The sequence below is a fragment of the Pan troglodytes genome, chromosome X (genome assembly GCF_028858775.2).
Source record: "Pan troglodytes isolate AG18354 chromosome X, NHGRI_mPanTro3-v2.0_pri, whole genome shotgun sequence".
Taxonomy (NCBI): Eukaryota; Metazoa; Chordata; class Mammalia; order Primates; family Hominidae; genus Pan; species Pan troglodytes.
This window is the reverse complement of record NC_072421.2, coordinates 149,430,602-149,439,090: the sequence shown is the minus strand read 5'-3', so window position 1 is coordinate 149,439,090 and position 8,489 is coordinate 149,430,602.

The following is an 8,489-nucleotide window of genomic DNA, read 5'->3' as shown; positions in this document are numbered from 1 at the left end:
TTGAGGAGTGCTCTTTGGATCCCTGCCTTTGGGAAGAGTGCAGGGAACAAGGTCAGGTGGAGAAGAAATTGGACTACGATGCATTGGCTGTTAAGAGCCTCAGATTAACAAATTAGAAGTTCTCAAGCTGAGATGGTCCTTCTGAATGATCACAAATCAGGGCAAGGGGGATGGGCCCTTATACTCTCTCACTGAATGTGAGCATGAGCATGGGTATGCCTGAGACGGTCTCAGTTAAAGGCTGTCAGCCTCCAACAATCTCAGCAGCTGGCGAAGTGAGAGCTGTGCCCAACGGGCAGTGGTAGAGGAAGGACTTGGTGGAACACTGCAGCATCCACGATCATTCATCCCTTACCTCGCTGAGGCTCGTTTGCGTCATACAAATACACAACAGAATCATCTTCCCCTGGTTATGTTGAGCTTCTTTTCCTTAGAGGATTTACAAGACTAATGAAACACACTACTACACATCTGTTATGGGAGCTGGTCTTGGGGCCTTAACTGATACTCATCATCTCTGTCCTGTACTACTCATTTCAGAATTCCTCTCACCCTTAGCTAGTATCTGGTTATCTAGGTAGCTTACCTCATGGACTGACTGAAACCTTCACCCCTGGAGGTTCTGAGCCTCTGGATACCATGTCATTCTCAGGCCATGGCTGGTGGACTTGTTTATCATTTCTAAGGGATATCTAAATGGGTCCCCTGGATACCAAACTTATCCTTGCCTGCCCCAACTGTAAAGAAATGGCATGATCTCCTCATGGTAATTAGAATCAATTACCCCTGCCAGGAAGGTGACTTGTTTTCTTTTGGCTGGTGCCAAACATGACCAAGCAACGGCCATGGGTAAAATCTGATGGAACTCTTGTGTTCCCTGGTAAAGGCATTGGCAATCTGGAAGCTAAGAGCTCTAAACCTGTAGGACCCAGAACTATGAAAACTGGAGCCACAGATTCCCCTAAGTGGGTCACCAGGAGTGGATAAGCAAAACAACTTCTACTTCTACTCCTCAGTTCCCAAACCTGTACATTCTACTCCATAGGGTGCAAACTGATTTAGGGTCCAAAATGCTTCCTGGTGAGTGGAATCCCATCCTCTTAGAGTATCATCCCTAAGCTTACGCTTCAGCTCTGTCTTTAATACACCATTTCATCACTCTATCTGGCTAGCAGTTTCAGGCGAGTATGGCATGTAATCGAATTCCAGATCATGTCCCCAGTGTTGCCTTCCTTTTTCTGGAAAGGGAACCTCTAGGTCCAATTCAATGTTATATAAAATCTTGTCTCTGTATATTGTTGGCAAGATTATATAAAATCTTGTCATAGTCAAACACTATGCTCTTGACCAACAACTGGCTGAGGACCTCCAGGAAAATAATCATAACTAGAATTTGTGTCAATTGCAGTCAAACTGAATTATTGCTCCATCCAGTTTTGAAGAGACTCCATATTTGTCCCCAAGTTGCTTATTGGTTTCCTTCAAGAATGGTGACATATTGGGGACTCACCATTGGCATCTTTTATAGGCAAGGACAATAGCTAAATGAGCCTTAATGTGTAGGTAGCTATGCTGTTGTGCCTACATATAACCTCTAACCCTGCCACTGTGGAAGGGTTGCTGGATTTGGCAAATATAGGATTTCCAGTTACATTTGAATTTCTGATAAATGACAAATTTCAGCATAAATATGCTTCATGTGAGGTCATGCTGTTCTTGGGCTACTCCTAGCCCAGGACTGAATATAACAGGGGTACAAGAGCATGGATATGTCTACCAATTGCAATAATACAAGAAAACATGCAATTAAAGGGAGTTCTCAGACTGGATTACTCACCACCATCTTGAGTAGTATATGGGGCATAGGTAGTACCTGGCACACTGTGACAGTCCAGATCCTGAAGATTTCACTGACAGTCACCTGGGAAAACATCCCCGTTGGGGGGAAACCCCATTGCTGATTCAGGCATTTGAAGGCTGTGAGGGGAACATTGTATATACAACAAGGGTAGAGTTGGCCAGTTATTACTAGATTGTACTGATGCTCTACAGAGAAATAAGGAGAAACTGAGGACATAGTCAACAACAGTTAAAATTTAAGGAAGAGAGTCAGAGGGCCATTTGGGAAACTTACGAAGAGGACTTTATCTCCTTCAGTGGGAAATCAGGCATAGATGAGGATCAAATGCAGAACTTGAGAGTTAGATTTGCAAATTTGCAGATATGACCAGATGTCCAACCAAGCCCTATCTATTAGGCTAAAATGAGGGCCCTGTTTTGAAAAGCCTGGAACTCCAAAACATTGAGTGAGTTCATCTGGATGTGTGCTATCAAGGATTGAGGCTTTGTAGACTTCCCTGAACCCTCTCAAAGCCTGTAGAGGTAGTCCACCCCTCCCTATAAGAGTTAGCACTTCTCAGTAGTGGAAGACCTTTTGGAGACTATTCTCCATCAAGATAACAGGTGTTTGCTTCAAGAGCACCCCAACTTCCTTTCCTGGCTGTTAAGCCAATAATCGGAATCAAATCCAGACAAGGCCGAGCGTGGTGGCTCACGCCTGTAATCCCACCACTTTGGGAGGCCGAGACGGGCAGATCACGAGGTCAGGAGATCGAGACCATCCTGGCTAACACGGTGAAACCCCATCTCTACTAAAAATACAAAAAATTAGCCAGGCATGGTGGCAGGTGCCTGTAGTCCCAGCTACTCGGGAGGCTGAGGCAGGAGAATGGCGTGAACCCAGGAGGCCGGGCTTGCAGTGAGCCAAGATCTCGCCACTGCACTCCAGCCTGGGGGACACAGCGTGACTGCATCTCAAAAAAACAAAAGAAACAGACATAATCTGTTAGGACAGTCCTAGGTCTCATAAAAAGATAAAAGATTACACCCTGGATGAGCTATAAAGAATTAACTGTCATGTACTAGAAGGGGTCGGGGGGTAGCACAGGGACTTGGTTTGAGGATCCTTTGTTAAGATAACTGAGACATAAAAATGGATAAACAGAAATCTATTGACATTGGACAGTTTTTCAAGACATGAGATTGAAACCTGGCAAGAAACCCAAGGGATGGGTCAAAAATCTCTGCTAGAGTGGCTCCTAGAAGCTTGAAGAAAGTGATGATCAACGCTGAGTGAGGTGGAAATGCCTGAGTTGCCTTGGCAAACAGTATTAAAAAAAAAAAGATTCAAAGACTGAGGGAAATCTGCATGCTACAATATATTGATTAGAACTATCATCTACTAGGTGAGGCCCAAAGACAATTACGTTCCATGAGAGGACCCAGAGGGCATGTAATTCCCCAAAACCACGAGGAATGCATTGATTAGAGAAGCACCAACACCACTAAGAAATGAAGTAGTTATTCTCTGCAGGCCGGGACTGACCATAGCAGAAATATTACCTTGGATGGTGTCTTGGTCTGTTTGGGCTGCTAAAACAAAATGCTATGAATTGGGTAGCATATAAACAACAAAAAATATTTCTCATAGTTCTGGAGGATTGGACCTCCACAGTTAAGGCCCTGGCAGATTCTGTGTCTGGTGAGAGCCTGCTTCCTGGTTTACAGACAGTCATCTTCTCACTGTGGCCTGACATGGCTGGAGAAGTGAGGGAGCTCTCTGGAGTCTCTTTTATAAGGACACTGATTCCATTCGTGAAGCCTCCACCCTCATAACCGAATCACTCCCTAAAGGTCCCACTTCCAAATATTCTCACATTAAGAGCTATGATTTCAACATAAGAATCTGAGGGCAACAATCATTCAGTCTACAGTAGATGGCTAATAGCAATGGGGATGACAGTGCCCTGAAGGAATAGAGACCAAGTAGCAGTGCTTAACCACCAGAAACCAGGGTCTGTTACGTTAACTAGCAAAGTTGGAAGGGCATCCACAGAAACTTGACCTACAGGAAGTTGTAGAGATGGTCAACAAAGCAGGTAAGAACAGATTAATAGTAAACAAAGGTGTTGCTTAAAATCTACACTGAAAAGGCAAGGATGCAGGATCAGAAAGCTAAGGCTGATTTCTCAAATTAGAAAGGCATGATGCTTTGCTCAGTTATTGCACCTGAGGCAATTTTCAGAACTGTAGCCTACTGACAGAACAAGCGGCTAGGTCCGAAGGAGGAAGTACACTGCAACACCGTGGCAAGTATATACTGTGATTATATCCCCACTCCTTTTCCAATGGGTTTTCCATCTATTTACTCAGGTGATTGTACACTTGGGAGAGGAGGGAACACCCAGACATTTCAAGAACTATTGGATATAGGTCTAAATTAACACCGATACCAGAAGACTAAAGCATTATTAGGCTTCTCTGTTAGAGTTGCAGGCTTATGGAAACCAATAAATAAATTTAGTCCTGGCTGGAGTGCAGTTCTTAGTGGGCCAATCAGATTCACAGACGCGTCCAATCATCCTCCCAGTTCTGGAATGCATAATTGGATTTGCTGTACCTGGAAGTTGGAGTAACCCCCACATCGAGTTTCTGATCGTTATAAGAGCTTCTGTAGTGGGAAAAGCCAAGTGAAAACCTCTTAAAATACCTTCCTCCTGCCAAGATAGTAAATCAAACACAATTTTGCAAACCAAACACAGGAAATTAATGCTACCCTTCAATATCCTAAGGATGTTCCTATTGCATCTCCATTTTATTCATCAGTCTGGCCCCTGTAGAAACTGGATGGATCCTGGCTAATGAAGCCAGGGCTTCACTAAGTGGTAGTTCAGATCACAGCTGCTGTGATTGTTGCTAGCAAATATTGTCACTAGAGTAGGTACATGGTATACAACAGATTTGGCAAGTGTGTGTTTTTCCATTCTAATTAGAAGAGCGGATTAAAAACAGTGGGCAAGATAAGAACATTTATTTACAGTTTTTCTAAAAGCTATGTTAATTCTCACACCTCCAGTCATAGTATTGTCATACAAGATTTAGGCTGTCAGGATATCATGAAAAACATCACTTTGATCCGTTACCCTGACACCATCATTCTGATTGGACAGGACAGGTAAGAGGTAGCCTGCACACTGGAGGCCTTAGTAAGACATGTGCACACCAGAGGATTGGAAGATAAAGGCCATGGGGATTCAGAGTTCTACATCAGTGAAGTTTTTAAGGGTCCAGTGGTCAAAGGCATGCCAGGATGTCCCCACCAAAGGAAAAGACAAATCACTGCCTCTTGAATCTCCCACTGCAAAGAAGAAAGTAGTGCACCTGGTAGACCTCTTTGGGTTTGTGGGAGAAAATGTCCCGCCCATAAGATAACTTCTCCAGTCCACACACTGGGTGACATGGAAGGCTGAGAGCTGTGAGAGAGGCTGGGAGCAAGAGAGGGATCTGCAGTAGGTCCTGGCTGCAGTGCAAGCAATTCTTGGACCATCTCATCTGACAGACCGTGCAGTGTCAGAGGTGTCAGTGATAAGAAAGGAGGCAGGGTAGGGTTTAAGGCCATTCCCCATGGGAGGATGGCCATACAGACCCGTAGGGTTCTGGAGAATGGCCATGCCATCCACGTAAGACAATTAGCTTCCATTGTGCTTTTGGGCCCTGATAGAGACAATGCTTGACCATGGGACACCAAGTGACTGTGTGCCTGCTAGCTAGTTGCTATCAGAACTACCAAGTCATAAAGACATATCCAGTAGTAATCCTTCCTAAATTGAGCCTGAGCATCACCAGAAGGCAAGAGTCAGTGCCAGAGCAGTAGCCCAGACCCCTGTGTTACAGTTGCCCCATAGTGTGAAGTTACTCATGTTAAAAGTCAGTAGAGGGGAAAAATCTCCCCAATGAGTGGAGCTGCAAGCAGTGCACCTAGTCACCTGGTCGTTAACTTTGTGTAGAAGGAGACGCGGCCCAGGATGAGAAAAAAATACACACACACACACACACACACAGCATATATGTATGTTTGTTAATGTGTATATATATATATATATAAAATAGTATATACATATATATAATGAATAGTGTACATATTATACATAAAAATTAGTGTGTCTATGTACATACACACACACACACACACACACACAAATTCATTGAATGGATTCTGAGTTTGAAGAATGGCTCACATCCAGAAACTAGGCACGGAATCATGACTTTTTATTGAAGTGTCCCTCATCTGCCTCCTGATTATCCATTATTTTGGTGGTACAGATGGAGCAACAGCCTTGGTATCTGCCACTAGAAAATTTATTTTCTAATAATTATCTTCATAGCCCTCTTCAAGTCAGACCTCTGGCTGCTACTTTGATGTTGTTGCTCATTCTGATAGTTGTGCTCACCTTCCTTATAACGGTTAATCACCATCACCTGGTCTCCATTATTGAAGCATCCTCTTATTGTTAATAGGGAACCCAATTCTGTAACAGCATATTTTACTGGCTACCTTTTCCTTCAGATACCCATCACTGAACTTCTTCATGTTACTGGTACTTACTTATTTACTTACTGCTGTGCTAAACCGAGCATCCTCCTGCCTCTCCCATGGCCATTCCGGTGGGTTTTCTGGTCTGATGCAGGATATCCACTCTTCCACATTAATTTCTCTGAGTGTTTTGATCCCTTCTTCCACTGTCAGTCTTGACAGTTCTGGCATTTTACCTTCACTTAGTGTGGCCCATCACTTTCCTAATGCTTCTAAGAACCATGTAAACAGTACATTAACACTGTTTCCCAGGGGCCTGGCCAGGCTGTTACATCTTTTGTTACAGGAGAGTACTCCTATACCTATAATATCTCTCCTATCCAACGTTATGCTCCACCTCCATTGATCCAACATTCTCAGAACCTAGTCCCATGCTTACCGTCACAGCTTGATGGTATATATTTGCTAGATCTTGTAGCTCCTTTGGAAAACAGTTTGTCTCATCTTCTAGCAAGTTTAGCACTTCTCTGACCAGGTTATACAGTAACTTAATGCTAGTTATTGCTCTGGTATATGGGAGGGTGAGTGGAAGCAGACCTTGAGGGGGATACATATTGTCTATAAAGGTCACATGGACTTTAAGCAAGCATGGAGTACTGTTTTTTAATAGGGAGAAATGGTCCCCTTTGAAAGCCTAGAAGGTTCAGAGAAGTTTGGGCAATCAAGATGCTAGAGTACATCAACTTAGATGTTCTTCCTTCTTGTCTTAGGGTACCAATCAGGGCACTGACCTTTATGTAGCTGACCTCCAGAAATTTAGAATTTATCCTGCTCTTCTCATAATTACGCCCCGGTTCTCATAGTCAGCATTTCCTGCCTACCTTCTGGCTGCAAGTAGAGTTTCTATATGTTGCCTAGGAGGTCTTCTATTTTACACACAACCTCTAATGGGTGACTAATCACCCTCAGCCTTTGATTGCCTCTCTCCAACATTTTTATTGCTCCCAGCACCGTTCACCCATTCTATTTTTCTTGTATTTAATTCCTCTGCAATTCTCAAATACTTGATATTTTGCATCTGCCATGCATTCTCTACCATCTCAGTTCATCACTGAGTAAATGTTATCAGTTGCACTGCTATCTTCCAGGAAGACCGGGTGCAGTTCCAGTCCAAGCTGAAAGACTGAAAACCAGAGGAGCCAATGGTGTACGTTGCAGTTTGAGTCTGAAGGCCCTAGTAAGTATGGGCTGCTGGTATAAGTACTGGTTCAAGTCCAAAGGCCTGAAAACCAGGAGCACCAATGTTTGAGGGCAGAAGATGGATGTCTTAGCTCAGGCAGAGACAGTGGGCCCTTCCTCTACTTTTTTGTTCTATTTGAGGTCTTAGCCAGATTGGAAAATGCCAGCCCTCATTGGAGAGGGTGTTCTTCTTTATTCAGTCTACCTATTCATATGCTAACCTTTTCTGGAAAAACCCTCACAGACACACCCAGAAATAACATTTTACCATCTCTCTGGATATCCCTTAGCCCAGTCAAGTTGACACATACAGTTAACTATCACAATCTGTTGGTCATTTGTAAGTACTTTGACTATTCCTCTGAGTGTGAAGGCTCCTGATCAGAGAAATGTTCTAATCTGACTTAGTTTTTAAAAGGATCACCCAAGCTACACTGTTAAAATTAGTCTATGATATTATCTATAAAACTACTGCAAGAGTCTAGGTGAGAGTTCATGATGGCTGAGACCAGGGTAAAGAAGAAAAATGATGGGAATATTGTTAGGGTTTAGCGAATAATATTCCTGTATGAAGTGGATAAAATTCTTGCAAGTGAGACTTTTCTCTCCCTCCAGTGAATTGTTTCAATTCTCAGTCTTTGCACAAAGGAGCACACCTGGAGTTCCAAATCAGAAAGGGAATCCAAGGGGTCCTGTACCTCTTGATTTATAAATTTGAAAACATAAGATCTAAGAATGGATACTGAAACTGATGTTTGCTTTATCCTGTGGGGCACATTCAATCTAGTGCAGCTTACACACTCTTAGTTTGAGCTCAATAACCATGTGGCACGTTTTTTGTTTGCTTGTTTTTGGTTTATTTGTTTGTTTGTTTGTT